The sequence below is a fragment of the Filicampus tigris genome, chromosome 13 (assembly GCF_054856515.1).
Source record: "Filicampus tigris isolate MCC_2025a chromosome 13, RoL_Ftig_1.0, whole genome shotgun sequence".
Lineage (NCBI taxonomy): Eukaryota > Metazoa > Chordata > Actinopteri > Syngnathiformes > Syngnathidae > Filicampus > Filicampus tigris.
In genome coordinates, this window is record NC_141229.1 from 13,352,910 (window position 1) to 13,376,880 (window position 23,971).

At 40.3% G+C, this 23,971-nt stretch overlaps 1 protein-coding gene across 3 annotated transcripts in view; it reads right to left on the reverse strand.

The window, feature by feature from the left end:
• Positions 1 to 23,971, reverse strand: part of LOC147137655 (regulator of G protein signaling 6-like) — a 46,030-nt gene that overhangs the window by 16,349 nt on the left and 5,710 nt on the right. The gene's annotated exons all lie outside the window — the stretch shown is intronic.

A 23,971-nucleotide genomic window follows, 5' to 3' on the forward strand; every position in this document is an offset into this window, starting at 1 on the left:
TGCGATAACGGCTCTTTGTTCCTCGCTCTAACCATTATCTGAAGGACACTCGTGCATCTCAAGTGTGTGTGTATATCTATCTATCTATCTATCTATCTATATGCACACAGTATATTTGCAATTGTAGCATGTGCGCAAATTGGTATGATGGCACAAAGCTTTAAAGCGGAAGTCAACCCAAGCATAATCCTTTCAAGAATATGTTCCCAGCAGGCCCACTAGTTGAAACACAGCATTCTGATAAATATTGCGTTTGTGGAATAAGTGTTAATCCACTCGTTTTTAGCCATCTCAGGGGGCGGCCATTTTGTCTTCTGTCGACTGAAAATGACATCACAACTGCTTACAACGACCAATCACAGCTGACCTGTTCTCTGAATCTGAGCCGTGATTGGTCGTTGTGAGCAGTTGTGATGTCATTTTCAGTCGACAGAAGACAAAATGGCCGTCCCCGGAGGAGGTGGCTACGAGTGGATTAACACTTATTCCACAAACGCAATATTTATCAGAAAATGTGTTTGCGTTGACTTCCGCTTTAAAAAGCAGGGCACAACCAGGACAAACAGGAAAATCATCTTAAAGGCTCATGTGTGACTTAAGCATGTGATATAGGCAGGTCGTTAGGAAAAACTAATTAAAGCCCCGTGCCCTTTTCAAACCATGTTGGCTGGTAATGAAGCTATTAAACCAGCAAAGTGTTCCGCAATGTGACAAGAGTACAACTCTTAACTGTCCACTGCCTCCCTCTCTGCCACTTGTGACTGGACTACAACAAATCAACATTCAAGATTCTACCTCAGCTGATATTCAGATTTGCACATTTTTCATAATCCGTCTGTGTTCAACTGCGGACATGCTGCTAATATACAGTATTACACACCGTGTGCTATACAATACTGAAATTACTACACTATGTACATAGCTAATAACTTTAAATTTGAGATATTTTGCATATGATAGTGTTTTATTACGAGAAAGCCTACAGAATAATCAAAATGCCTATGTCCCACATACATTATATAGAGCACTGACAAAAATGAATCTTGAATCAGTCAGCTGGTATTTGAACTAACGCTCCACTGACAGTAAAGGCAAACCTGGAGATGATTCAATTATGTTGTAGCATTTTGGAAGCGATTTAAAAGTGATTCTTCAAAAGGGTCTCAATGTCACCCAGACAAATTAAGGAAGTTGGGATGATTCCACAAAGCCACTCAAGGAACATGGATTTCTTCAAACTAAAATTTGTCACCTGCTAAATCTATATTTGGATCTTAATAGCTAAAAGGGGACAGCTTTACTTGTTCTGGGTCCAACGGAACAAAATGATTAGATCATTCATAGGCACAACAAACCTGCTATGAAATTTAGCAGATACTGAATGTATCAAACATGTGATTTTCCATGTTAAATATCAGTTGTCATAAAATGCAATTGAGACAGCTGAAAAATTTGGTCTGACCTTATTTTGTGCATTTATACATTACAAAATGCATATTGTAGAAGTAAGAATTGTATACATTCACTGCACTTATGTTTTCAAAGTATGGATTCTCAACATCTGAAAGGGAAACCTTTGAAAGGATATCTAACCATCAGAACAAAATGTAGGTTTATATTTTAAGTTGCGTTCGTATTTAAGTGTAGACGCACTGTTGTTTCATGGCCATGTTTGCACACTAATATGCAAACATGGCCACAAAAACAATGCATATAGCGGCGGCAGTACGTTGTTGATGTGGGGTTTATTGCTTCCTCATATTTTATTAATTTCATATTAATCATCTTCAGTGGGGACTGTTATAGCTGCATTTTGTCAGTGAATAGGAAAGTAAAACCGTCCCCTCAAACAAAATATGAACAATTTTTCAAAACTGTATGGCAAAACGGGATTTTAAATATTCAAAATCATCATGACATTTATTTTTATATTAATTATTCATAATAATTTTTTCAGATTAACAGACTACCAACGCATGAGTATAAACTCATAACATCCATCTGAACCACATAGTTCCTTACTCCTTTAATTATTGCTATAGGCAAAGTTTACCAAAATAACTGAAGTAAAATGTACTAAAAATGAATCATGAAGTTGCTTAATTATGTTCTTGGGCTGCTTTGCTACATCCGGGCAACAGACAAAGACTGTCCTTTTTGACTGGGCAGTGCCGTTGAAAACCTCCTCTGTGTAACGGAGCAGGTATTTATATGTCTATGAGCTTGCACCTCGGACACGCTGATAGCCGGGTGCCATCTCATCGTGGCTTTTCCATCGCGGTTCAAGGGCACAATGACCCAAAACAGTGTTGAAAAAAATCCAAGAATTGCTAAGAAAATCTGTGGTAGGATCTGCTGTTTGGAGAAAAGAGTGGAAGCAGTTGACAGGTGCAAACATGTCATTCATTAAGAGTTACACAAACAGTTTGATTGCAGTGATTATCTCAAAACGTTTTGCACAAAAAAAAAAAAAAAAAAAAGACTTATTTTTAACAACTGGCCACACACATGCTTGATAATGCATTTGTTGCTTTTCCTCTTACAGAAGATTAAAGGGATTTTTTGGGATCAAAATTGTCCCAATCCTGCTTTAAAGTTTTGAATAACAAATTGAGGGTTTGATTGCAATTAAACCCAAGAATGGATTCTGTGATCTCATCCGTTTTCAGAATCTGTTTGTGGTTTTGAACAACCCATTTAATAACTGATCCAATTCATTGTCCAAAATCCGTTCGCATTACTTCTGAACAACTGGGCCTTGGCGATTATTTTAATCATTCAAATATGGCAGCATGTAAAACTCATCTGTGGTCCATCAAACTGACAGCATTTTGACTTTACAGGGACTTCAACATTTCACCAACGAGTGTACTAAACACATTCTACCCATCAAGTACTGTCAAAGCACGGAATGCGCCTTGTGTTTGCAGCTCGTGGCAAATTTTCAACTTTGTCATGCCATTTCTCTTGTTTTTCCGAGTGCCATTTTGACCTCTGAGACATACTGGGTGAATAATGAATGTGTTCCAGCTGGTGTGTGATGATCTGCACGGTGAGGTGAGAATAAATCCCCCCTCCCAAAACCTGACACACACAGCGCTCTGTTGCCAAGTCACGATGAATCTGACACCGAGTGCAGAGCACGGCTCATCATAACAGATTGAAACCCTTGAGACACAGGGGGTGCGCCATCATAATGTAATGTACACATACATGTCAAATCTTGACGTTGTGCATGGTAACCAAAAGCGAAGCGCCATCCATCCACCACGCACTTGATGTTCACTCATCCATGTGCTTTATGAAATTGACATCACACCGGGAACAACCGGCTCCCAAAGCCCTTTTTCTTGTCCACAATTGGCTCCTGCTGCTGAAAGACTTTCTACACAACAGTGGAGCCAATAGCTTTCATTATAATCCCTGTAATCATTTGTCGCGACGGATTGTAAAAGCACTAAAGTTAATTGAGTGAATGCAGCTGGAGAACAACAAAATCCCTCAAACGCGGAGGATGTTCCGAGTCGTTGAGAAATGTAAAGTTGAGCATATTTCAGACAGACACCACTAACTAAGTGACATCTTATCAGTTGCACTTGCTACATGCCTATGCTGGAGGATTATCGTATGCATTAGTGAGAAACAAAGTACAAATACTTGGTCACGGTATGTACATTTTTAATTTTATTATTTCAAGTACCGCTATGTATTTGAAAATGTCTACATTCTATTGTATTCTATTGTTGTCAAAATGTGTTCGAAAAAGTAAATGCAGACAAAGTCAACCATGAGTGAGATATTGATTGTGTGACTGATCAACAGATTTGGAGAAGCAAAATATAAATAAGGCGTTATTTATCGGGAATCGCTTGATTGTGTGTTCCAAATATTTGTGGTGAAGGAGTTTCAGCCTCAAAACTGTGAGTTGTTACTGTTAAAAAAAAAAAAAAAAAAAAAAGTAATCTGGAAAAAAAAAAAAAAGGTCTTTTTTCACTAACTAATTTAGCGTTTGTTATTTCAGAATGTTAGCAAAGCCATAGCAACCCGCTTTGATAGCATAAAAACCTAAACCAACAGTATCTAGCTCTTGATATAAACAAGAGGTTTTGTTGGTCTAAGTTATCAAACTTATTTTTCCAAGTGTGCTCTTTAAGAGTCAAGTCACTACTTCTACCCCTCGCCCCCTTCTTTCTATTTAAGTATGGAGTTTGAGTATGTAATTTTTCTTTACTTTTTGCCTTTGCTTGAAGACACTGGTGACTAGTATGCTAATTTCGTAGCTCATGCATCTTACAACGCCCCGGCTGCAGACTAGCTGTGGAATCATTAATCAATTCAGGGTTTATTGTTCCCACTTTGTGCACTCATGGAAAGAATAGAAGGAAATTCCAGCTACTTTGCAAAACCACATTATTTGGGAGGAAAAAGGAGGTGAGGCAGTTATTTGTTTTAGTGAACATTAAGTTAAATGATAAGATGCGGAAAAAGAATTCATGAAAATGTGAACTAAAACGATGAAGTCAATTAACAAAAGTGTGATGTTATTCTTAGAAAAAAACACGCATGCTAAGCTTGTGTTTAGGCTGGCACCAGAAAGTCGCTCTAAATATTTTTGAGCCGTCAAACTATTCTCTCATGGTCTTTGATGGGGAATATCTCTGTCTAGTTATGACTAAGTCATGTCTAGCAACTAGCAACTATTTGACAAGGAATCGAGAGTAGGAATCCATTTTCAAAAGTAAAAAGCAAAAGTTGTCAGAAAAATTAAGTACAGATACCTGACAAATCTACTTTAAGGGAAATCACCCCAAACATTTTTTTCCAGAATATGTTCCCAGCAGGCCCACTAGTTGAAACACGGCATTCTGATTAATATTGCGTTTGTGGAATAAGAGTTAATACTATCGGTTTTAGCCAATCACGGCTCAGCTTCAGAAAACAGGTCAGCCGTGATTTGTCGTTACCTGAGACCTGAGCAGTTGTGATGTCATTTTCAGTTGACAGAAGTGACAAAATGGCTGCCCTCAGAGATGGCTAAAAAACGGTGGATTAACTCTTATTCAACAAATGCAATATTTATCAGAATGCCTTGTTTCAATTAGTGGGCTTGCATATAACATTCTTGAAAATAATGTTTGGGTTCACTTCCTCTTTAAATTAAAAATTACTCAACAAAAGTAGTACAAGTTTAGATGTACTGTAATTAGCAAAATTTCAGGGCTTCTCCCCTCACATCAGGTGTTGTTCTGTGTAGATGCCAATTTAATGATCCAAGCTTCGCACCGAGATCCAGAAGTGTATCACTTGAATGCTGCGCCACACTTTGAACCAATCACATGTAGATTTTGAGTCAGCGAGTGTTGAGGACACCAGTGGCTTTTCTTTGGCCAGTTGAGGATCACCCAAAGAGGAGCATTCAAATGGATTATTTGAAATTAATTGGAGTATTTGTGTGCGTCTCTATGGTAACCGTGATAAGAGGAGCCAAGCAATTAAAAGTCTGTCAACTTCCAACTCCGGCCTGCCGTCTAGCTTGACTAAACCATAAAGCTTGGTGTAGCGGATTAGCAAAGTCAACTCACTTCCTTAAAAAAAAAAACAAATCTTCAAGTGATGAGCAACTTGTTCCGAGCGAAATGCTAAAAACAAGACCAGCTAATCCACGGGGGTGCAGCATGGGTTCACCTTGCTGCTGACGAGAATCAAGTGGGCCAGAAAAAGATGTTCTCCCCCCTTGTAATTGTCTGTTGTTAGCTACTCCATGTGTTGCTAAGGGCTTGAGTGGAGTAAAAACAGGAGTCTGCACTGATAGTACACTCAGAAACAAAGTGCCCTGTGCAGATAAGAGAGGACAAAAGGGGGGTGGGGGGGTGACTAATAAAAGAGCAGCTGTCTGAAATGAAGTGTATCAGCAGCATCCCGATTTTGCTCCGAGCACCATGAAGGGGGCTGGGGGTTGCCAAGGGCCTGTCAAAAATGAATCACCACTAGCAAAAAGGTCATTTGCTTGGGAGGAAGCGAATCACATTAGTTCACCGGGGAGATTGCTTACTCAAACGAGCCATGCAAAAGCAATTTCCATTCAGCGCGGGCTGCTATCACCTCAAACACCTTGTGGTCCTCCTGCATTTACAGCGCCTGAGAGACTCTCTTAGCTTTACAGCACACATAAGCTGAACAAGTCCAACTACTGACGTAAATGGAAAGACGGCGTTGCGCCGTATGGGCAAGAGTATCTGGACACCTGGCCATTACGCTCACAAGAAGTGGAACATGTGGAGGAAAAGATGAAGAGGGTCGGCCCCTTGTGGGTTGCCAATGTCCCTGTGGATGGGTCCTTTAGTGGATCGGAAGCGTGGGTCTGGGCTCCGCAACCTGTTCAGTATTAAGCTTTTTGCACGTTTCACCTTGTTCAGCAATGTGGCATTTTAACTAACATCCACATTTGTGGCATCTGGTATCACTATTTATATACCGTGAATGCCCTCAAATTATCCGTTCAGCATTCAAATTTGGCTATTTGGAGCTTCATAAAGTAGTCCTTTGTTGCCATTTGTGGGACTTAAAGGGTAAGTCAACGCAAACATTTTTTTTTTTTTTTCAAGAATATGTTCTATGCAAGCCCAGTAGTTGAAACGGGGCATTCTGATAAATATTGCGTTTGTGGAATAAGTGTTAATCCACTGGTTTTTAGCCATCTCCAGGGGCGGCCATTTTGTCTTCTGTCGACTGAAAATGACTCTGGAAAAGGAATCAAAAACATGATTGTCAAGTGTCTCAAGAGTTCAGATGTCAGGAGGCATTTAGACAAAAATAGAGCCACGTCTACCGGAAGACTGCCTATCACAGCATCGTTTGGTGGTGCATTTTTTTCCACCCTGAAACCTAAACTATACTGTAAAACTCATTGCGAATAAAAGTTTAATTGCAGAAACCAAGCACAATAGGGATTTTGGTGCAGTGCACTCATTTCCATTTAAGCCAATCATTAGTCCACATGACCTCAATTTTGGGGGTTTTGTTTTACTTGGTTGTGTTTTGATCAATATGGACATTGATACTACTCAATGTGGGTTTACTTGAGTCATTTATACAATGTTCAGTGCTGATAGTAACTCATTTTGCATGTCAAAACATCTTTTTTACCCATCATCCTGTTATTATTATTGGGAGTTTTTTTTGGGTCGATTCTTGAATCTGTGAAACTCCAGGGATCCAAGCAGTATATATTAGCAAAAATTGGCAAATCGATAGTCCCCCTAAAAAGTTAAGTGAATGCTTGCTATTGTCCCCATTCAAAAAATAAAAAAAAAACACCCCAGAAATGCGATGACAGTGGCATGTGTTGCAGCTTTCCATCCAGCACAATACCAATTACTACTTTCCTATTAGCCATTTTCTTACAGTTATGGCTAGGACTTAAAAAATGGCTTCCTTCCATTTCTATATATTAGTTTTCTCTATTCAAGCGGTTAACTCTTGCTCCTCTGAGCTGAGTCACAGTTATGAGTGTTACGCAACCTTGACAGGAGCTTAAATGTGAAGAAGAAAGTCGAAGAGAGCGCGACAGCGTCCGTCGACAGTGGATAACGCTGAGCTATTTTGAGGGAAGATGCTCACAGTTGAAAGCCGCTATGGGAGCCTCACACTCCGCACAAGTCGCTTTATCTCGTTGCCAATTTAGAAGCATGACTGCTCGTCTGAGCTACCAGACGCTTGCCTTCGCAAGAGCGAGAGGCAGCCGAATTCAAGTTCCACTCTCCTGCGCCCGATACGTCTTCATTTTGAGACTCCTGGCGTGATATCTGCGGGGGATTGGTTTGAGGGGGTGAAACCTCGGGACCATCTGTCTGGCATTGATGTTCATCCCTCCCGTCTCGACACTTTTTGCCGGTGAGGCCTGCTGGTAATTGGGTTGTAGAGGAGGGAAAGGAAAGCGCCTTGCCTTTTTTTTTGGTGGTGAAGACACCCGAGACATTGCGTTCAACTGTGGTTTGTGAGAGGTGTCAAGAGGCTAGTGAGCAAGATTTGGCTTTCGCACACTTTCTTGTTCCATCAGATTCCATTTGAACTGTGAGCCAGTTCACCTTTTGAGATGTGTGCTCATGCATAACTACAGTGATCAATAGCAGTCTCCAGCCACAAAACACACTTTGGAGAAGAGTGGCTCAAGAAGTGCAGCAGACATGGTGCTTGTTTGCAAGCTACACACGCATGCTGAAATAATACTTTGTCTTCCTACCTTGCACGCATGATAAACAGAGTGCTGTTTTGGTCCGGTGTGTCAGCGGCTTAATTTACGAGCGCAGACTCCGCTCGCATTATGGACATAACCAACAATCCGTTGCCTGCACCGGGGATTTTGAAGGTTTGAGAGGACGCACTGGTCCTCTATTGGGCAATTAAGCTCATCTCCCGCCTCTTGTTTGTTAAAAATACTCGGCACGGCGTTGGTTTTTAATGACTCCTGCATGGCGTGTCCCATTTGAAACCAAACGACCCCTCGTCGAAGAAATGTTCACTGCAAACAGGTGCACGCCTGCCCGTACTTGAGCCCAACTGGTGTTCAGCAAAACTTGCGCAAGTACACTTTTTGTATTAAAAAAAAAAAAAAAGAAAAAATTGTGAACAACATGTCACCTTTGTTTCAATTTCTGGTCGACCCCTTGCAATTTTTTTAGTATGCATTATGGCACTGTTTTTCTTTGTCCAATGTGTGTCTATCGTCCAGCAGTAAATTGCACACCTTACATCTCGTTGGACCCAACATGGACCTACCCCTTTGCTGAAAATGTGGCTATAAAAATGAAATCTTAATTATAGGTGTATTTTTCTGCATTTAGCCTACGCATTTTCCAAGCTTATATAATTAGTACCAAACAAGCTACTCATGTAAAATTAATGAAGCCTTCCTTTTAGCACCGATCTTCAGTACACACCATATAAATATTTTTTTAAATCCATAAAACCTAAAGACGACCAAATGACACAGACTCCCCCCCCAATTGCAGACTTAAAAAAGGGCATTCTACTACATTGCAATGTCAATTTGAATTCAATTAATTGTTCAGACCTAAACCGGTCCACGGTGAGAAAAGGTTGTGGGCTGCTGCGATACAGCACACCAGAGACTGCTCTTTGGCTTGTTGCATCAATTCCATATAAGCAGGGATCCTCTCCATCTAATCTAAAATCATAATCAATTGTTTTGCTCCCTTCTGCTATTTGTGTTGCCATATGTTCCTGGCAGGAGACTTTCTACATGAAGCATGTCCTGCATACTCGCATGTAATCAGCTCAGGTTCTCTTGACCTTTCAACGTGCATGGATTTCCTCTCATGCTTAGCGGTGTAAGGGACAGGGCTAGTTATTACTTGCTGTGGTCTGACTGTCACACACACACACACACTGCAAATGTGACCTTACATTTACCTGTGCTTTTTCTAGTTGAGAGCGAGAGAAAAATAAACAAACGAAAAAAAAAAATCCCGCCAGGAATCACCCACAGCTTCACTATTTAAATGCTACATTACCAACACCTGCTTGGATCATCACCGGGACTAAAAAATAAATTAAAAAAAATTACAGACCAAGTGTTTTTGTCCACGATTTACGTCACTTATCATAATCATATCAAGATTCTGTATGTGTGCACGCACATGTTTGTGTGAGAGACAGGGTGGGTTGAAGCGACTTTTTTTAACCGTCCATAAAAAACATGAAACAAATCTATTTCCCCTCACAGCATGAAATCATTTCTGTATAGAATTGTGCACAATTGGTTAGCATATCTGCCTCACACTTCCTTGCTTTGGATTGGAATTGGAATTCTAAAACCACACATAAACGACAAAAGCCCATACAAATCAATCTTATTGAATTTCATTTAGGTTTTTTTTTTCTTTTTTTTTATTATTATTTGGGATTGGAGTAATCCCAAAGTAATTAAAGGCAATCAAGTTACATTATGGTATTTGGATTACATCGATGCAAACATTTTAAAACCTTGGCTTAACCTGGAAATGTGAGCAGGTCCATGGCTTTTCCGGGTGCTCAATTAGCGTACTCGATTTATCTGCTCGTTGAGTGACAACTGCGGACACACAGACAGCGGCGCATTCATTCAGCACAGTACATTAGCACATACACGCACTTCAACGGCAAGAGGATGAAAGTGATGAGAAGTATCCTTCAGTTATTTAGGACAATCAAATCATAAGCAAATGGATGATTTAAAGTTATTAAAATTAGTGAGTTATAAATAACTGCATGCAGTTTCAATTAATTGTGTATCCTGGGTAAGAGATGTGCTTCACTTTTTTTTGGTCCAAATGCTGATCCGTGTGTACGAATGGTTTAAGGATGTCCTAAATTTTTGGGGAGAATATGCACGAATTCACGTTGAAAAATATTGATGATTCACACATTTGTGCATCAAGCACTGTAATGTAATCAAATCCTAACCAAGGTAGTATTTAAAAAGGAAAATATTACAGTTTTAGTTGATCATTTGTGGGTTGCGATTTGGACACTGGAAAACATTTTAAAAAGTGTCTCAGGAAAGTTTGAGATTAGTAATTATCAAATGTACCCCGCAATGACAAAATATTTTGTAATCTAAATACATTTTCACTTTTAGCCTGTTACACTGATTGGTTAACTTCTCATTAAATTTCTCACAAATCCGAACTTCTTGCAGCATGTCCTGACAATATGGACCCAGGGTGACCTAAACTGGACCGTCGGCACCACTTTATGGAAACGGCTCACCTGATGATGTTTTTCTTCAAGCTTAATATCGCCGTGAAATTAAAGAGGCGTGTTCCCCGCTGGGTGACAGATTTCCAATGTTGGCAATAAAGCCGCGCTACCTCCAATTTGGCCGAGGTAATAAAATTCAGGTGGCAGGGCCGATAGAGGGAAAATCTCACCCTCAAGCGCCATGAAGGCCACATGCGGCCACACAGTAATACGTTTTGGCGCCCTCAGTCCCTAAAAGAATGACTCTTCTCTCCCCGCAGAAGCACTGGCCTTCATCACACGGTCACCCTGCCTGTTCTCAGCCCATTCGTCTAATTACCATCCTTTTATTGCCGTTTAATGAAACTGAAGCAAGCCTGAAGTGGTCTGGGCGAAGTGTGCTCAATTTCACAAACCGTCGAAAACATGGAATCAATAGACTGTAAAGCGCTACATGGGTTTTATGGCATTAAAAGGCCTCGCTTACTGCTAATTGATTATCTATAATGTCAACAAAGCACCCTGAGCACAAGGTAATGCACAGAGCGAGCACATTTGGCTGTAACCCCCCAAAAATGTCAAAAGGTCTTAAAGCCAGAATATGAAATGGTGCCACAACACCTGCTTCAAATTCAATCTGCCTTCAATTTGCTCTATTACCATGGGTCTCATACTCAAGTACAGATGTCTAAAATTATAATCTAGTGATGAAACAGATTGAGGGATTAATCAGGTTTTTGTGGGATGATCCTCCAGTGTACGCACATTAAATTGTAACATATGCTCCACAAACTAAGAGAAAAGAGAATCCTGCTCATTTGGAGGATTAAAAAAACCCAAAATGTAGTCATAGATTTGTCCTTGGCCATACAAGTAATTGATGAAACTATTAGAGTTGGAGTAGGCGCATGGGAAGGTCTCCAAGGACATATCCGATTGTCAAACTGAAATGGTCAATGATGGAAAGTATTATTCCCCACTTATTGGCTAACACTAATTGGCACTCTTTTGTCAGCCAGCTCAGAACATTAATTATAAGAATCTATTTTGACAGTGTGCGCTGCGTTTTTCTTTACAGGGCAAGCACTATATACACATGTGTAGAGGAAACCATTTTTGGTGCAGAGATTTTTTTTCCCACTTCCCGAATTACAGTATTGGACAAAAGTGACTTTTTACTTTTGTACTTAAAGTGGAAGTCAACCCAAATATTTCTTTCCAGAATATGTTCTGTGCAAGCCCAATAGTTAAGACAAGGCATTCTGATTAATATTGCGTTTGTGGAATATATGAGTCAGCAAAATCCACCCACTTTTAGGCATTTCTATTGACTGAAATTAACAGTGTCTCAGGTCTCAGATAAGGACCAATCATGGCTCAGATTCAGAAAACAGGTGAGCTGTGATTGGTCGTTACGTGAGCACCGAGACACTGTGATGTCATTTTCAGTTGACAAAAGTGACAAAATGGCCGCCCAGAGAGATGGCTAAAAACAGCTGCACTAACGCTTATTCCACAAACGCAATATTTATCAGAATGCCTTCTTCCAACTAACATATTCTTGAAAAGAATGTTTGGGTTGACTCCTCCTTTAAGCAAGCACACTACCTGTACAAAGTGTCTTTACTTCCACATAAGTACGGTACAGAGTGTCAGTACTTTTGTCACCTGTGAACTGGTTTGAAGAAGGAAAGTTGCAACTCAACTGATGCCTAAAAGCGCATTCTCTACATGTTCAAACAAACGCAAGGTCATCTGATTTCCATGTGCGGTGGCACAGCTCAACTGAGCAAGACTAATGGGCAAACCGGTGGCCAGGTCAAGGATCCTGTTCGGGATGCAGGTCCATGCTCAGGAGCGGAGCCACATGGCGTGGGTCTGGCCTCGCCGGGCTTTCCAGCAAGGCAAGGTGATTAACAATTGCGACCCGGTGACTCATCCTTGCTTCAGCCTTGACCCAGAGACCATTAGGGAGTCACAACACACACGTCAGGACAACGAGGTCCAACAGAACACAGCTGCCACTTCTGAGTCACAGCTTCACTTCAAGGCCAGCTCATTTCTACCTAGCAACTGCCTTTGATGCATCACTAGTAAAGGGAGGATTAGTGAGAATGTGTATGCGATACGGAACTAGCAGGCTATCCAATTAATACCTAACAACACTGTCTAATGCGTCAGAGCCATAAAACGCAAGAAATGTGCAAGTATGATAAAAGTAGCTTTCATGTGTGGATTAACTTGCATCCTTTGGAATGTAATCAAGCACTGTACTTTCAGAGCAAAAGGTTCAGATTAAATTATTAAATTGTAAACCCATGTGCATAAATGAACAAGGTAAATGGGGGAGGGGGGGATGCATAATATAATACTGATATACAAACATTTTCAGTGTACCACTTCTTTGGAAAACACTACAAGAATACAATCATTCAAACAATGCATGGTAAAGAAAATTAATTACGACCCTTCTGGTGACTAGGTTTCAAAAAAGTGACTGAGTTTAATTCCTAAAAAAAAAAAAAAAATGACATCAGAATATTTTCATGTTTTGTATGTAACAAGAAAAGAGTCTTGTGGAAGGCAATCAGAGTGAATCCCGCTAAAAATTCTGTGTGCATTTACATGTTGAAGACGACAAATAGCATGATATTTTGGAACGTCTTTAAGTTTTTTTTCTATAAGCAAAGGGGTGGGAGCAATTTAAACAGAGAAATCTGAATTTATATTAAAGCTACAGTGGCCAGCTCTACAACATGCTCAAAATGTGAACTGCTCATTCACAACAAATAGTCATGCTTCTTCTCAGTCACAATGAAAGGGCTACAAATTGCACCCTCTGCAAAAATACAGATAAAACACAATTTAAATTGTACATTCCTATAAAGCCTTTCACGGTTTGAGCCACATTCACATAAAATGTAACCTAGAAATCATGACATTTAAAAGTAACTTATTAAATGATCAATTAATAGTTTTATGAGTTTTTAATCGGCCAATACCACTGTGTAACCCAACGCAGGCACAACTGTCGTCAATGACAGGATAAGTCTATTTCTCTTTAATTAGAAGGATGATGAGAGAGAAAGTGGGCCAAGTGCAAACGTGAAACATTTCCAAACAAGATCCCCGAAGGTTTAAACGAGCGGCCCTGAAAACGGGAAGGAAAGCGATTTTCAGGGTCGCGTTACATAACAGCGCTGCAGGTTTTGCAGCATCTGCGCTATTAAATGTGCACATCATGCTGATATTTCTGAATTTATTCTGAATCATCACATCAGCCTCCAGAGATGTGATTGCATCTTCATTCTACACTCTCTGGGTCATCTCAGACAATAACACTCTCGCTTCCTAATGTTCTTTTAAAATGTGTTATCATGTACAGTAAATTAACCACAGTATGATTCCAATCATCTTTCGCAGTAATTTAATCAAATCCGACAAATGCTCTTTGACGGTCGAAGATCAGCCTTGCATGCTTCAAAAAGGACATCACTTCATGAAGCAAATCCATTGCCGTCAGTTAGCATTGCAGTTCTGGCTATTAAAAAGAAAAGATTTGGGGCCGGGTCATGCCAATGCTGTCGTCGCTGTAGCCAAACACCAAACAGCCACGGGGATGGCGTGGGCAAAAAATGTTTAAAAACACCCGGTTATGATTGAAGCGCATTTCGGCAAATTCCATACTTGAAGTACAAGCCCTGGAATTTGCCCAATAACTCGTCTCCAAACAAATGCCTGACCTCCTGTTCAAGTTCATGCGCGGGTCTTTGAAAATTGTGTGCCCCGTTACAGACTTATCACTTCTGATCTGTTCATCTGTGAAAGTGGTGATGGGTGCCAACGGCTTTTATTCCCTCCAAATTTTCCAGAATGAGTTACTGAGTGAGTTTGCTGGTAGTGTTGGGAACACCTATCAAATATATTGAACAGGATACAGGTAATTGCACAAATTGCTGAGTTTCGGGGCATGTCCAGGCCCCAGAAAAGGTGATTGGTCAACAGAATGCATTGCATTTTCCAAGGCGCTCTAATAAAAAGAAGCCATCGCCAAAAGTGCGGTTTGCTACACGTTTCTCATCCTCGTCCTTTGTTTGCCACCAACTGCACTTACAATTGGCAAACAGAAGCCGAGCGAACGTACCTCAAGCAACTGGGCTGGAGACCCAGAATTAAACCCATGTTTGAGAATGGCGCTGCTGTGCATATTTGTGAGGTACGTGGCTTCGGGTGGGTCGAGGGAGGGAGGGATGAGTGAAATGAAGTTACATTCAAATCTTGTTAACAGAACACAGCAAACTCCCCATTTAAAGGTTAAGTGAAAAATGTTCATTACAATATTTCGATGCGCCCCTACTTGCCTAAACACGGCATTCTGATTAACAATGTGTTTGTGGAATATGAATTAAACAGTAAAATCCAACCATTTCTATCCATCTTCACTAGAATATCTTCACTAGAATATTATTGAAAATGTTTAACTTGACGTTTCATTCAAATATTGAATTACTTTTCCTGGAACACATTTGAATTCTGAAGGTCTTACTGAACTCGAGTTGTGAAATAAATGCATTACAAAATCCCAAACATGGCCAATGGTTCACAGCGAGGTCGTCGCCAAGCGCGCATTTTCTTCTGTTCTGGATGAAGCATATGGCCCCATTTCCCCAGCCATGCATACGATTTGCCCACGGTCAGAAGTTCATAACATGCAGCAGTATTTGATATGGCACTTTTTCCCCTATGGATTTTTTTTTTTTTCCCCAAACAATTCAGCTTTGTGTGTGGAATCTGCTGAAGAGTAACTCTCCGGTGACCTGGGTTCAAGGTTCACACTGCCACTTAAGAGTTGCTGACATTTCATCATAAGGACCTCGTCTTTCTGTGACTTAGCAACACGCCTGAAAAACAAAAGCCCATTTTTAAATAGACAATAGCATTAAAGAAATGAAAGGTTTTATTAACGTGTTACTGCTTAAATGCTCCTCTGCCTGCAGGTAATTGGCCATGTGGGAAAATAGTCTGTTACTGGCAGAATCTTGTGTTAGTGTTTGCCACAAAACCACGTCTAATGTTAAGCCAATTTAATTTCATGTTTCTTTTCACATTTCTGAAAATGTGTCCTGATTTAGAAAAATGTATGCAGGATCAGAAGCTGCATTGTCCACAACATCGCATCACTTGTCCCCAATGCAAGTGGGCCATAATTTAATAAATAATGAGATTGAAGTTGTAATGCTGGTATGGTCATTTTAAAAGGAAAGCCATTTTAAATACCACAATCGTGATTGGAGCATGAAAAATGACTGCTGAGGATCTTTCCACACATTTAATGATTGCCTGATAAATTTGGCAGGTCTCCAGAGACGTCGCGTTAAATGTACATATTCCATTTCATACCATTTTATTTATGCAATTTAACAACAACATTTCAGAATTATATTAAAATGTCATTATTCCCCATGCCTTTGGCTTCAATATTTATTTGTACTTGTACCAGCATTGTGAGAAACAGCTGATTACAGTCTACCTCGAAGTTCCAGGATGTGGAAAATTAGGTTATTTTTGCATAATCCTGTTAAGTAACAAGCAAACCACCAAAAGGCAAGTACACCTCTCGTCCCTTGCTTTCCCACATAGCTGATAATTACCGTAATTTTAAGAATATGCACTTGAATATTACTGTAGATGCAACCTGAAAATGGCCCTTTAAAAGCCGATTTTTTTTTTTCTTTGTACAGGTACTCATAAATCACAGGCTCCCTCAGAGATTGCTGATAATCACGATCATATGAATCAGGTGTGTTGGATGAGGGAAACGTCGAAAACATGCAGGATTGTGGCCCTCGAGGACTGGAGTTTATTGGAGGAGGGGAAACATCTAAAAATCTGGATTATCAGAAAACTCTGAGGGAGCCTGATAATCCTGATCAAGTGAATCAGGTGTTACTGGAGGAGGGAAACATCGAAAACATGTAGGATTGTGGCCCTGGAGGACTGGAGTTTGACACCTGTCTCAGAAATACTACGCTCCCGATTTGCCGGTTTTTACTTATTCTGGTGGGGGGGGGGGGGGGTAACGAATACGTTGGCTAGAAAAATCAGGTGGGCATAGATTCTCTGCCTTGAATATGCGCCGGCGCCATATTCTTGGTCACCTTCTACACAGACATTTTCAGTTTACATCCAACCGTCAAGTGGATTCTAACTCCCAACGAAGGTTTCAGTATTTGCACCCTCTACTGTTGGAAAGTTTATACTGCAGTTAAGATTTGGGGACTGGGAAGCAGTTTACTGGGCCTTTGGCAAAGTTCGTTTAAGCCGCAAAGTTCGTTTAATGACCAGCACAAGTTCAATGCGGTATCAACGGTACCCGTGATCAAAAATGAAAGTATTATCTTATAGTAATCTGCTCTATTCGTTTAAAAAAAGTACCGTTCTTTGAAGTATGGGAAACCAGAAATGCCTACCTTGCTCTGCTGATAACTCTGTATACAGAAGCAGTTACTTAGCCTAAGGAATTTTAAGGCATGTAAGTATAATTAGTTATAAGTCCAAATTTGTGGCTGAGCGTTTCTGCTGTCTGGCAATCATGTCAAACAGAACGGAAGCAACAGTTAACAGCAATGAAATGGCTTGCAATGCTCTTTGATTGACGGAGAGTAGTGACAATTGTTCTTATCAGTACTTTGAAACCATGCGAAGCTGTGACGATACAAACAAGGAAGTAACGCGGAAGTCCGGGAGACCAAAAAACATGCATGGAACATACCGATTGGTCTTGAACTCGGAGAATTATGTCAAAACCACCACATTATACACATTTGGAACATTTGCCTTTCAATATCGGAATAAAAGGATTCCTTTCGCAACCTCTAGGTAATAATCATCGATACAATGTGACTTTCCCCCCCTTAAACCCATGTATAATACCGCCCTATTGATTTGGGGTTTTACAGAAAAAAATGTTATTCAAGAAATGACAGTATCCCTGCATTTGGGAGGGGAAAAAAAAAAAAAAAAAAAAAAAAAAAAAAAAAAAAAAATCACATGGAAAATCAGAGTTAAAACGTCCTTGGATTACTTTGGCATCATGCACTTGGAAGCAGTGCCGCGAGCATTTTGTGCCCCACAGAGAGTCTAGGGTCATTGCGAGCACAGCGGGAGGTATCCGAGGAACTCCCATGTGCATGCGAAACTGCCTTTTCAGCAAGTGTGATAAGTGGGAGGCTCAGGAGGCTTTTTTTAGGGGGTTTGAATGTGGGACATGGTGGTCTCGCTCACTGCGAGATGAATGGACACTCCCTTTTATGGACACACGCACAAAGCTTCCTATTAGCAGCAGCCAAAGCATGCATAAAGAACTTTTACATCTCATTAAGAAGCACACAAACACTGGCTGCACAAGTAGATGAACGCCCGTTAGTTGGAGTACACTGTCGGCCAATAGAGGAGCTTTTGGCACAGGACGCGCTCCCCTCGCTGGAGAAAAGCCTTTTATTTCACTCGCAGCGGTTCTCTAGGTGAATAATCCTGTCAACAGTGCGGCCGCTGCCAAAACACTAAATCATCATCCAATTATGATGCCTTTCCAGTGGACTTCCAGGATTTTGTTGGGCCTTCTGCTGAACTGGAAAGCAAAGCAGCATTCACGCACGAGACAAAGCTCTACACTGGTTTTATCGGACTGCATAGAACCAACTTTGACAGTGAGCCACGCTAGCACTTAGCATGGAGGCTTCAGTTAGATAAACACTGCCATGGTGAAAAAACAGACGCGGGTAACACCATCATACGTGATAAAGCATTGGATTGGCTGCGCTCAACGCTTGCCCCAAGTGGACATCGGAACCGGCAGAGCCAAGGGCAAGCGGTGGTCTGAGTCCTTTTCACCGGCTGAGTCAGGGAACCCATTCGCAAGCGCGTCAGGGTGATGTGAACTTGAATGATTTCCATTTCAAGGCTGATATAAACTTGTCTCATAAATCGTGGTACGTTTCAGCTCAGAAAACATCCCACTTGCAAGTCTGAGATCTGACCTCAAAAGCATCCATCCAATTCATTGTACGTGTCCGCAGAGTCACAGGTTAGCTGGAATCAATCCCAGCTGATTGAGTGAGAGGCAGGGTACACCTTGAACGGTACAAGCAAAGATCTTAAAGACCCTTCACGACTTAAGATTTAAAAAGAAAAAAAAAAAAAACGCTTGATCATACGGTGTGGTGTGCTCTGATGATCAACAGCACAAACATTCTGTTCCACCACAGAGCCATCTAGAACCTGGCAACAGGGAAACAAAACATGGAAGAGGATTTATTGGTTTGTTGTGTCACTGTTTTTATGTTTCTTTTAACTGCGTTTTTACAAGTCCGATTTTTATTTTACATACAGCACATATGCAGCTGTGGTTGTTCTTAAAGTGCTTTGCACAGAAAGTTGAGTTGAACATTGGCTTTGCTATCTTCGTGATGTGCGGCATCAACACTGAAGTCACGCCATGTCGATTTGCTCTGAATATGCAACTAGGATCCTGACTTTTTGGGGAGTCTAGGGACAGTAATCCATTGAGCCCTTTGACTTCTGCCTAGCAACAAGTGGACGCGCTCAAGTGACACTGCCAGGAAAGCAATTCTGTTGACTGACATTTCCTCATCTGATAATCAGATGTTATTTTCCATAATGAATAAGTTATTCTCATTGTCAGATGGTAACTGCAGAGTTCTGTTACAACAGCATGAGCCTTTTTGTTAATCGTATTTACATTGTTTATTATTGATTTCTAGCATGCATTAGACAGCAAGAATGGAACTTGATAAAAAAGTAAATTGAACAAGAGTAGGTGTGTTTCATACTTTCCGAAATGTTAACCACATCACATTATATTACCATAATATACTAAATTAGTAGGGATGTAACGATCATCATCTAGAAAATGTCTTGAAATGTTTTTTCATTCCAGATGCATAGCACATTTTGAATGTGTAGATCAAAGTATGCTTTTGCGCCAAACATCATTGCGTTTTACGTTTGTGGATGGCTGCAGAACCACTCTAGTGCACAGAGACAAGTACGGGAGCATTTAAAAAAAAAAAAAATCTGATTGAAAATCAGGAACTGAAAATTGAATCTTGATTGAATCGTTACATCCTTAATTATTATGCTTTATTGTCAATGCAAGTGTAATCTGCCCAATTGACTCAATCTTGTGATGAATGAAGCCGCTACTCAATATTTGTGTCATTTATTTCTGCAGATAAGTAAAAACAATCACAGGATCAAATGGACTGATTCGCATGTTCTACTATGAGTTGGGAGCATTGCAAAAAAGTGGGGAGAAGAATAAGAGCAACAATGTGCGGAGTATGATTATATGAACACACCATATTGTATTCTGTCCGCGCCTGCCAAAAGCAATAAAGCATCCTGCAGATATTGAATCGTCTTGCCTCACTTCCTCTCTTGGTGGGAAAGAAGCTGTAGGACTGCAGCACCTCAACTACATGCACAGACAAACACCAAGCACCGCTGCTCGTCACTCAGCCTCACTAATAGCCCACTTTCAAACGCCTACACAGCCACTGATAAGTTTTTGCAACACATCCATAGCATGCACACATATCACATGCTGTACTTTGCCCTCTTGACAAGAACATTCTGGACTCTGAAGAGAATGTCTGATGGCTTAAAGTTGACAAATCTTAGCTCGTGTCTTCAATCTTCGCACGTACACCTGTGCTGCATTCAAAAGACCGCTTGACCTCTGAAATTTTCAGTGCTGTGGTGAGTTGCCGTGCAAAAATGTTATTTGGCGTTTCAGCACCGCTGTAACGTAGAATACCTACACTGTTTGATGATAACCTTGTAAATCCACTTTATGAGCATTTTCACAACTTTGCAGTGTGTAGGTAAAACAAGTTCAATGTTTTATATTGCCAGGTTTTTAAGTAGCATCTCCAATAGCCAGCAAAACAACACCCGTTTTAAATTAGAAGTGGACCGGCCAATAGTATATACAAAAAAAATAAAAATTACCCCCGGAAAAAAAGACTAATGACGGAAGGGTACCTACTAGGGCTGTTCGATTTTGCCTAAGAAAAACCCGATTATTTTCTCTCAAATCCGATTTTACGATTTCTTTGTAAAATAAAACCTAATGAAAAATGATTTAATTTAATGTCTTTTATTCAAACTTAATTTTTCTTTCTTTGAACTCAACATGCCAATCAATTTAACTTAATACACACAGAACAATCCATTGGGATTAACAGCATTTTACTTACACAATAGATTTCAGATCTGTTCTCAACTAAACCAATAATGAAAGAAGTGCATAAACCATCTGAAACGAAATCAACATGAGAGAAGGTAAACAGTCAAGTCTGTAAACCAAACAGTCTGTCAGCAAGTCATTTTGCCAACCAGCTAGTGACTAGCCTTTCACCTTTCTCCCTGGTCTTACTTAAATCAATGATTAGTGCAAAACTGTCACTCAATAATACAATGCACTGTCAAGCTTAAGTACCGATGCATAGTCTGGTTGGACCAGAGGTCCTTTGTAGAGGAGAAAAAAAAGGGGGGCCTTTCAGACGATGAGTTACTAGCTCACGGGTTGTATTGTACAAGTGGGGCACACACTACACTACAGATCTATTTTTGCCCGATTTATTAACTAAACGCTCACTTGCCTGAGCAAATAGCAGAATCGAAATGCAGTAGAAACAACGGTGGCTTAGATACACCAAAAAAATCGAACGTGCTGATTTGAACATTTTTAACATAGTTTTATCCAGAAAATTCGTTTACTGTTCAAAATCGCTTAATCGAGCAGCCCTAGTACCCACGCTCAATTTTTAGTAAAATGCCCAGCTCTGCATTTTACGTTTACAAAACAACCTAAAACCAACTATAATTTAAGTGAAAATGAGGCAATTTAATGAGCCTTTGGGATTGATTTTAAATGTATTTTTGGGGTATTACAGCACAGCCTTTAGCCGGAAGAAGTAATTAGGTCAAACAGTGGTCTGGGAGTTGTGTGTTGTGTAGAACCAACGTCATCTAGCAGCAGCCAATAAAAAAGCACCACTAGATGACGTCACACCTAGGCGACAGCCGCGCTTACGGCTGAATGGTTTCCCTGCTTTTGTCACTTAGCCCAAAACGTTTAATGCATCGAAGCAGTATTATGTTGTTGTACTTCAAAGTCTGTGTACTGCTATGCAATACCTGTATTTGATATGGGGATGGTTGTTTTGAAAACGTTTTTAAAATGTCTGTTGAATTTTTACTACATAATACTTGCAGTAATTTTTTTTCCTATCTTATTTTGTATTCTTTTTTTAAATCTTGCACACATTGTTGGAAAAAGCTAACTAATAGTAAGACTACAAAACTCATTACGCTTTCAAGTCAAATTTGAAAACAGAGGGTTAAATCAGAAATCGTGTCAGCCTTGACCGTTTCCCGTTGGCGAACACACGCCTTAACACGCACCATGACAGAAACTCCCCGCGGGCTGCACGCTGACAAGCAAAAACCTGCCGCTCCAACGAGGCGCCTCAGGGGCGTTACATAATAAAGCCTCGCTCCAACGTAATCCGCGAAGATGTGCAGTGTTGGTGTTCGTTTGCAGCGCGGGAGAAAATAACGGAGGGCGGGGGGGTTTATAGACAATAGGGGAGGAGACAATGGGCGCACAAAGTGACCCATATACTGGAGATGACTGCAGCCTTGAGGCTCACGTGTGAAAGAGGAATTACAAGACTTGATACATAAAATCATGAACAAATGAGAACCAAACATATGCATTATTAAGAGTACATTAATCCTATGCACAGTTCACAAGTTCATAGCTTTCCTGCTGAAAATTCCACCCATTGGCGCTAAATGCTATTTGAGAAAATATCCGTACCACTAAAGCTAACGGTTAGCTTCGTCTATTTTTGCTTCCATCGTGGCACTTTCAGCAAAGCTTATTTCTCTTTATTTTACACGTAATATGTTGTACTGTTGTTATCAGACAGACAAGCCCACACAGAGAAGTTTAAAGTTGCATTACACTTTGTCTGATAAAGCAGTACATCCACAAATAAAGCTTGCTCCACAAATAGAGTTCCAATTTCACAGTCCAGCCATTCAATCCAAGGAACTTATTTGTATTTTCAATTTTTCTCAAACGTTAGGGTAAAAGAGGGTCTAGAAATGTCTGGCAGTGAATGATCATACATTATTAACTCGAGGTAATGTTCACAAAAATGTAAGACAATAGAATTGCATTTGTTTGCGCTGTTACAAAGATATTTTGATTGTTGAATTAATGAGCGCTACCCATTTAAAAATTCGACCTAAAAAACGTTCAATAAGGTGATTTTTTTCCCCCCCACAGTGGTATTGAAATATTGAGTAGTTTTTGCTAGGATCGAATTGAGGTTAAAAATTTGGTATTGTGACAACACTAATGACAAGCGAATTACTGAACATATTGCAGTATTTGTGTGTTGTGTGCCTTTAAGGGGCATAGCTTAATGAAGGGACGGCGCTTCCGACACAGTTGTGACATTGTGTCATTTTAAATATGGACAATGATTGCATAAATCGTTTTTTTTTATTGAAACAAACATCACAGTGTCTTCGCATATTTCATGCTCAACGCATAACGTATAAAAGATCCAGCCTTTAACAAAAGGGTTTGAACAATCAAAAAATAACCACATACGGTCATTTTTTTTACCCCGGTGCAAAGGGCTCTTACTCTAGTGTACCAAAAAAATTACCATTCAAGAACGGCACCAAACTGCCTAACAGCAAGCCCAAATGAACGGAAAACCTCAAATAGTGAAAATCTGCATACATGTGACGCCTATTGAAATGCATTGGAATAAACCTCAGATATATGCATTTTCCATTACTAAAAACTCTCAAAATAAAGCCAAAACCCAGCTGCTGCACAACGACCACATGCCTAAGGTTGCCAACCTCTACTGCTTTACAGCCACAAAAAGCAGAAAGTTTGTTTTGTCCTGTGACAGTACTGACACTAATAGCCAACAGCCCGTTGCCGCATCTGACTTCCACTATCGCTCAGCCACTTTGCCAGTCAATGACAATGAGGACAATCGACAGAACCTCTCACTTGACCAGCTCCCTGCCTTCAAAAGTGGACAAGCAAAAACTGTCCGACTTGTGACAGAGACACTTCTAATCCTGAGGAGACTTGTTTGAACACAAGAGACTG